The 8914-nt window shown below is 44.7% G+C and overlaps 1 long non-coding RNA gene across 1 annotated transcript; it reads right to left on the reverse strand.

Moving 5' to 3' along the window:
• Positions 1-239: 239 nt before the first annotated feature.
• LOC131899350 (uncharacterized) lies at positions 240-6155 on the reverse strand. The gene is made up of 2 exons (XR_009376078.1): positions 6032-6155; positions 240-508 (listed from the first exon to the last, which is right to left on the reverse strand). It is a non-coding gene; the product is annotated as an uncharacterized LOC131899350 (long non-coding RNA).
• Between the last annotated feature and the right edge of the window lie 2759 nt (positions 6156-8914).

The raw sequence follows: 8914 nt of genomic DNA on the forward strand, positions 1-8914 counted from the left end.
ATGTATATATATATATAATAACAAAATCAACTCTAAATTTGTATCAATAAACTAAAATCCTTAGCAATGTAAAACATTCTTAAACAAGTTGTTGCTCTTTAAAAGTAGATTCATTAACTACTTTTTCATCCTATCATATCACACCAGAGGGCTCTTCTGATATGGGACAGAAGACTCTCTCAACTTTTTCTTTTAGCAAAATGCTTGGGTTTAGAGAAGGAGTGAGCCAATTCCACCTCTAAATCCAGCTTGGTATATTTGGGAATTTGGGTGTAGCTTCTCATACTACTTCCTGCTGGATGAGGGTGCTGTATTTTTCTGGGGACATAAAGAAAATTTTAGGATTACGGAGTAGTCCATGAGGCTGTATTCTCTGAGCCAGTTTCCTTGAAACCATTCTGGATGTTGGATTATCTGGGCCATGGTGTCATCAGAGACCTTTCAGGTGGTCTTGGCTGGCCAAACCTGATGTATCTTAATCTGGAGCAAATCCATAGCCTCTTGCTTTCTGTGGAAACAAAAGCAGAGCGTGTTTTACAAAGCAATATATACTTAGATCCAAATTTTGAAGTCAAGTTACCTTTAAAATATACATATTGATTTAACTGAGCAGCCTTTACAATCATATGTCTTTCTGCAGTTAAAAATCCCAAAGACAGCACAATTCAGATTCTCTGTGTGATTTCCATCTTTACATGGCTTATTTTTTTATATTACTTTTACTTTCTCTTTAAAGACTTTATTTTTTTAAAACTCTATTTCTTTATATAACTGTATATATTACTTTTTTCTCTTCCAAACTTATGTACATTTTTATACACATTATAAACCATTTAGAGGTTTATCCCATCTGAATCTGTCTTATTGTGAATCTATTGCTTTAAACTGTAGCATTCTCTGCACACCTCATCTTCCCAACATGGCGGTGGTGCATTTACCACCAGCTCTGGGTCTGAAGTCATGTGTACCACCAACTCTCAGAAGCAGTGGGTCTATGCTTCTATCGAAGCAGTGTGTAGTCCAGAAACCTCTTTTTTTTTAGTAGCAAAAGCATCATGCTGTGCAGCTTGTAGAAACCTTGATGTAACTTGGCAGGAATGTGCCATGCTGAAGGTCAAGCCCACATGCCTCAAACCCGCCATATTGCATGTGGCATCTCACTGCCTGCATGAGATATGAAGTAGAAACCTGTTTTTTGGCTGAGTTTAGAATTGTTTATTAAGTATTCCTAGGTTTTAGGTGGAAACTCGAGTCGTTGGGTGCCATTTGTAGCTGGAGTTTTCTCCAGTCCTGCTCAGGCCTGCAGTTTCTCAGACCCAAGTAGACACACAGAGGTTTATATTAATTAAAACTGTATGGCCTAATCCTCAGGCTTCTTGCTAGCTAGATTTTACATCTTAAATTAACCCATTTCTATAAATCTATATCTTGCCACATGGCTTGTGGCTTGCCAGTATCTTTACATCTTGCTTCTCATGGTGGTGGCTGGTGGTATCTCCTGACTCAGCCTTCCTGTCCCCCAAATTCTCTTCTCTGCTTGTCTCGCCTATATTTCCTGCCTGGCTACTGGTCAATCAGCATTTTATCAACCAATCAGAGCAGCACATTCACAGCATACAGAGTGATATCTACAGCAATTCCATTCAAGCTGGGCAGTGGTGGCACATGCCTTTAGTCCTAGGACTCAGGAGGCAGAGGCAGGTGGATCTCCGAGTTGTGAGTTCAAGGCCAGTCTGGTCTACAGAATGAATTCCTGGACAGCCAGGGCTACACAGAGAAACCCTGTCTTGAAAAAACAAAAACAAAACCTTCACCTCAACCATACTCTGGAGCCATCATGTCCTAAATTTATACACCTATGAGCTACAATAATGACCTTCCTGGTAAGATATGTCAACTGGTGCAACAGTAACAAGAATGTTATGGGAGTAGCCAACCAGTTTCTGATTAGATTTAATACCTGCTACATGAGAGGGAATCTATACCTAGCGCTGTTACTAAGGCCAAGAACATAGGGTCATGGGCCCTAAGGGAAAACTTACTACTATTACTCTGCTAAGTGGACATAGCATTAAAATGACTTCTAATGGATCAGAACATTTCTCAACTCCCATCAAAGAAGCTTCTTCTTGTAGTAGATAGCAATTAACACAGAAACCTGCAACTGGTCGACATGCAGAGAATAAGAGACTTAAAAATCCTTAAAGAGTCAGCAGAGCCCAGCTTACTGAGCCTAGGCAGGTCCAAGCCCCTTCCCACTGCACCTGTGCAAGGTGTCACACCACAGGCACCAGATTCCCAGAAGCCTGCCCAGGCACCATGGACAGATCCCGATCCCTCTGCCTGGGTACCCCCCCCCCCCAAAACAACCATCTTCCGTGTCCAGAGGGCCTAGTCCAGTCCCCTGGGGGCTCCACAGCCACCAGTCCACAGTTCATGGGTTTCCACTAGTGTGGCCAGTCATCTCTGCACATCCTCACATCATGATCTCGATGTCCCTCACCTGCAGTATGTCTTCTCTCTCTCCTCAATTGGATTCCCAGAACTCAGCCTGGTGCCTGGCCGTAGATCTCTGTATCTGCCTCCATCTATCACTGGACAAAGGCTCTATGCTGACAGCTAGGTTATTTGCTAGGCTGGTCACCAGTGTAGACTGGTCCAGGCACCCTCTGGACCAGGGCTGGGGGATGGGAGGAGGGAGGAGGGGGGGTCTGTGGATAGCATGAGGAGTGAGTAGAAAATTTCTTAATAAAGAAAAATAAAATAAATTTAAAGCCTGGCGGTGGTGGCGCACGCCTTTAATCCCAGCACTCGGGAGGCAGAGCCAGGCAGATCTCTGTGAGTTCGAGGCCAGCCTGGGCTACCAAGTGAGTTCCAGGAAAGGCGCAAAACTACACAGAGAAACCCTGTCTTGAAAAACAAAACAAAAAAAAAAATAAAAATAAATAAATTTAAAAAAGAGAAAAATCCTTAAAGAGGATTTCTACATCATACCTATCCCCTCAAGGGTCAGGGATCATTGCAGAAACTGGGTGCAGGGATGATAAAAGCCAGAGATGGTAGGGTAAATGACTTCAAAAAAGGTTTTATCTGGACAGAACAAGGCAGATGCACATATGAACTTACAGAGATTGTGACAGCACATACAAGACCTGCACAAGCTCGAGCCAGACAAAATCCCAGCAGAGATGGGGGGAGGTGGCCTGGTGTCTCACTCTTAGCTGAGGAACTATTGGCATTTGATAACTGCTGGGGAGAGAGTCAGTTTTCTTTAATGCTGTGACCTCTCATAGTTCAACTACACCTCAGGGAAGCCACCATATCCAACAGTAGTTGGCCAAGACAAATGGGACCCTGAGGTTTTTAAGACAGGGAACATGAAGTTGCATGGGTAGGGAACATGAAGGGAGGTAGGAGTAGATCTAGGAGGAGATAGGGGAGGAACAGTTACTATAATCAAAATATACTGCATGAAATTCTCAATTAAAATATTGTTTTAAGAAAACAGTAAAATAAGTGACTGACCAAGACAGAACTTTTCTTGGGAGTGTATTACCTGCTTCTTTAAATTTTACTTTATGCCTGGCAGTGGTGGTGCAGTCTCTAAAATCCTAGCACTCAGGAGGCAGAGGTAGGCAGATCTCTGTGAGTTTGAGGCCAGCCTGGGCTACATAATGAGTTCCAGGACAAGATCTACATAGTGAGACCCTGTCTTAAAAATAACAACAAAAATGTACTCAGTATTCTAAAACTATAGTTCTCTCTGACCTATTTCAATTCCTTAGGAATGAAATAATGGTTTTCATTTGACTGTAGGGGCTATTTTATTAATGTAGACTTTTTCTTCACCTGTGAAGAGTCCAACTGATACATAGATGGTTTCTAAGACTTTGCCCTGTTTGATATGAGGAATTTAATTAAATGTTGAATTTTAAAATAAGTCCCTCTTAAAGTTTTTATGCAACTAATGGTGCTGTCTGAAATGTACTTGTTAATATTAAATGCAATTCTGTATAGATTTTACTCTATATTATAGAATTCTAAATTATCTGAAAATAATTTCAAAAGTTGCAGTTATAAATTTAAGGAGACAATGACTCTATAAAGAGTATATATGTAGTCACACAAAAGAATATTTTATTTCACTCTAGTTATTCTCAATGAATAATAGGGGAAGAGGAAAAAAAAGCATAGCCAACGCTTTGGTTCATTAGCTAGACAAGCCTGCCCCCTAGAGGTACAGTAAGGAAAAACCAGAGTAAGGATTCCCTATTCCTAGTGAGAAGCTTATTTACTTTTATTTGTGATCAGGGATCCTATTACCTGAGAACGCCCTCAGTGCTGACAGGAAAAGATCACTCAAATCATATTAGATTAAAACAACAAATAACTGTGATTGTGCACATGAATCCCATGAACCAACTTCCTTAGGAAAGTAAAGAACCCTGGGGAAAAAATCAAAAGCCTAGGGCACGTGTCTCCATCCCAGGAGCCCTGCGCCCATCTTCTCCACGCTTCCACTTGGGCATAAGGAAGGACAGCTATGTAAGGAGGTGTTTTTCTGTGGTTTCATCTTGTGTCAGATATGTCTTCCAGCCCTAATTTTGCCATTCAGTAGTTACTAAAGTCAGAGTAATCTGACCCCACTTTTGAGACACCCAGAACAGCTCTTGTCTCAGAATAAACTCTTCCGTCCTTTCCTTGCCCTGTGAAACCTCCCAACCTGCCCTACTGCTTTAGCTCTTCCTGGTTGTCCTCTTCAGTCCCCGCCCCCTTTCTTCCTTCCAAATAATTGGCCAAGCTCATTCCCAGAGGCTTCTTTAGGTGTCCTGCCTCCTTTCGTTTGGTCAGATAGCCATGTGTGTCAACTCAAAAAGAACTCAATCACAACATCACATTTTATTTTCTTCACCTCACTATCTGAATTTGTATTTACAAATATATTCTCTCATTTGCTCCATTAGAAGTATCTTCTGTTGAAGGCAAAGACCTCTGTCTTTTTTACCAGAGTGCTCTCTCCACCCGTGACAGTGCTTGGGACATAGGTTACAAATATTGGTTTGTTTTTGCATTTGTTTTGCGATAAAGTCTCACATGGCTGCTTATGTAACCAAAGATGACCTTAAACTCATGATCCTCTTGCCTCCTATGCTCCAGGTGCTGGGGTTATGGGTGCATACCAGCATGCTTGGGTCTCAATTATTTTGAATGTTGCAGGGAGACCTGGAATGTGTTCCTTAGCCTTCAATTATATTCTACTTATAAAGTACAAATATTCAATTGCCTCCATATTAACGAGTGTAAAAAAGACAGCTGAGGAAAGACTCAATGGCTAACAAACAAGTATCCAATACATTTAAGGATATGGCTTATTTATCAGTCAGTCACCATGTCTCTGGCTCCCTCTCTCACTCAAGGCCACTCTGGAAGTTCTCCTTTGAACGTTAGTAAAATAAAGCTGTATAGGGTGGTGACTGGAAAGAGTGGTCACTGTACATCATAGGATGTTCTCCATAGGCCATATGGGATTTCCATGGAACATTTGTGGGTAGATATTTGAGACATCCACGAAGATGTCAGTTGAGAATCCAGTCATTAAATCTTCCAGGCTCAAAACTTACATTTTGTTGTTGTTGTTGTTGTTGTTGTTGAGACCTGGTCTTTGTTCTAAAGCCCAGACTAACCTGAATTTGCAGTCCTCCTGCCCCAACTTCCAAGTGCTAGAATTACAGTTATATGCTGCCAAACAACACAATCCCATGGTCTGGTTTTAAAACTGGCATTATTTTAGCAGACAATAGAGCCTAAGCCAGCCTAGATAATATGTGCTAGATAATTACTTTATATATAGGCCACCCATATCAGCCTGTTCCTCATTGCCTCTGCTTCTTCAGCTCTGTCTCTCTCCACAGCACATGAATCAATCTGTTTCTCTTTCTCTCCCATTTCTCCACTATTATGCTCAATCCATGTGAGTCTATTAAATGGGTAACAGGACTTATTAAGATATAAATTGAGCAAATACACTCACAATTACAGAACAGAGTAGACAGCTGAAGTTGTCATATGATCTGACTGGGAGCAAATCTACCTCGCAGGCATGACCCTTTTCCTACTCCTTATAAGAAGTCACGTACAATGACAGGAAGCACTGTGTCCTTAGGGCCAAATAACCCAAGGTCATGGGCGGAGCAAATACCACTACCCTCCATTATGATGCTTGCTCATCATAATGGCTCCAGCCAGGTGGGCCTGTGGATATCTTCAACCAATTCAGGCTGTGAGGACCCAGGGTGGCCACTGGGTGGCTTTCATATATATAAAGTAATTGTCTGGCATGTATACATGTATATATATTCTTTGGGAATTTCACATCATGCACCCAAATCCACTCACCTCCCAGTCCCTCCATGTCTGCCCTCCACCCCTGCAGCATCTGCCCCCCAAATAAAACTGAAAATAATTAATATTAAAATAATTAAAATTAAAATAATTAAAAATAAAACAAACAAAACCCCCATCTCACTTCTCCATCTTTCCAACACCTCTTCATTCCTCCTAATGGCATTGGGAACTGTGGTGTGTCACGCAGTACACCCTTTTGTCTAACCAGCCCCACCCACACAATGTTCTGAATCATTGGTCTGGTTCAAGGCCTCTGGTTTCTGTCACACCATCATCACTGGACCCTCACGGAAACTCCTCTCGGATATCCTGACGTTTCCCAGAGTCACGGAGATCCTGTGGTTATTGTTCAGCAAGACCAGTTCCTTCATGCACTCCAGCAGGTCATAGGTGGGGTAGATGTTAGGGTGGGCCAACTCAAGGCCCATGATTATGGTCTGGGTGGTAGCTGAGCTGGTCAGTGTGGGCCACTGGGCCCCCCCTCAGGTGAAGGGTGGAGCCAGCTCTCCTAGGCCCATGCCATAAGGGCCAGTTCTCCCACACCTGTGGTGTGGTGTGAGGCCATCTCTCCTGAGTGCAGGGGCCAGCTCTTCCATGAGGTGGGGAGCTGGTTCTCTTGCTACAGTGTCCAGCGAGGGGCAGGGCCAGCTATCCCAGGGCCAGTGAAGGTCAGGGTTGGCTCAGCACAGCTCTTGGATTTCAACCCGCATGGTTCCTATGGCCTCCTGTGATAACACTGGGTGTGGATATCAACACAGATGGCAGCTGCAGTGGGACCATGGACCTAGAAATGGCCCTCAGCAGAAGCTCAGGCCTGGATGCCACCATGGCCCCAGCGGCAGCGCAAATTATTCAGATCAGTATGGTCCCAGCGGCAGCATGGCCCTCAGACAACAACATGGCCTTTGGTGGTAACAGGAGCCATGGACATCAACTCAGACCCTGGCTGCTATCAGGCCATGGACCCAGACTGGGCTGACACCATGGCCGCATAGCAGCACATAGCCACAGGTTGTGGCATCCATGTGGCCTTTGGTGGCAGCATGGACCACGGACATCAATAGAGACCCTGGCTGCTGTAGGGTAACAGACCCAGACATGATCCTCAGCTGTAGCCCGAAGACAGATGTCACCATGGCCCCAGGTGGCAGCACAGGCCACTCAGATTGGCACAGCCCCAGCAGCAGCTCGGCCCGCAGACACCAACATGGACTCAGGTGGCTGACCAGATCCCGAGCATCCACATGGCCTTCAGTGGTTACTGAAGTCACGGACATCGACACAGACCCTGGCTGCTGTAGAGCCATGGACCCAGACATGGCCCTTGGCAGCGGCTCAGGCCTGGATGTCATCATGGCCCCTGATGGCAGCACAGCCCTCAGACACCAACCTGGGCATAGGGGTGCCCAGACCCTAGGTATCCATGTAGTCTTTGGTGGCAACATGGGTCATAGATGTCAACACAGACCCCTGGCTGCAGTAAGACCACAGACCCAGACATGGCCCTTGGCAGCAGGCTGGGCCCAGATATCACCCTGGCCCTGGGTGGCAAATAGGCCACCCATATCAGCCTGTTCCTCACTGCCTCTGCTTCTTCAGCTCTGTCTCTCTCCACAGCACATGAATCAATCTGTTTCTCTTTCTCTCCCATTTCTCCACTATTATGCTCAATCCATGTGAGTCTATTAAATGAGTAACAGGACTTATTAAGATATAAATTGAGCAAATACACTCACAATTACAGAACAGAGTAGACAGCTGAAGTTGTCATATGATCTGACTGGGAGCAAATCTACCTCGCAGGCATGACCCTTTTCCTACTCCTTATAAGAAGTCACGTACAATGACAGGAAGCACTGTGTCCTTAGGGCCAAATAACCCAAGGTCATGGGCGGAGCAAATACCACTACCCTCCATTATGATGCTTGCTCATCATAATGGCTCCAGCCAGGTGGGCCTGTGGATATCCTCAGCCAGTCCAGACTGTGAGGACCCAGGGTGGCCTTTCACCCATCTGAGCCAGGTGGCACCAGATGGGCCCATGACAATGACTTTTTAAAGTGTTGAGAATCAAAGATACTAATAGTAGGAACTGAAGGCAAACACTGTGAGGGTAAGACAATGGAGCGAAAGAGTGGCTTCTGCAGCTTATTTTCTCAGTTTGAGAACAAAAGGGCAGAGAATGGGCTCAATCAGTGCCTATGTATGCACAAGAGCTAGTAAATAGTCTGACTACAGCCCAGCCACCACCTCCACACCCACAGACCTAGCTCTAAACCCATGACCTACAAAGTGACTTTGCCTGGTGGTCCCTTGTCCCTACTCCCACTCAAATGCCCTGCACTGTACCTTGCTGCAATTTCTATATAGGTCCACAGGCCTATAAGGCCCCAGGTAAAGGCTTGCACACCAGCTCTGCCTGGTCGAGGTCCAATAAAGTAGACAATGCACTAGTTTTTCCTGGCCTAACTCCAGTCATGAAGCCCCTGCCCTAGCCCAATCTAAGGCA

The sequence above is a fragment of the Peromyscus eremicus genome, chromosome X (assembly GCF_949786415.1).
Source record: "Peromyscus eremicus chromosome X, PerEre_H2_v1, whole genome shotgun sequence".
Classification (NCBI taxonomy): domain Eukaryota; kingdom Metazoa; phylum Chordata; class Mammalia; order Rodentia; family Cricetidae; genus Peromyscus; species Peromyscus eremicus.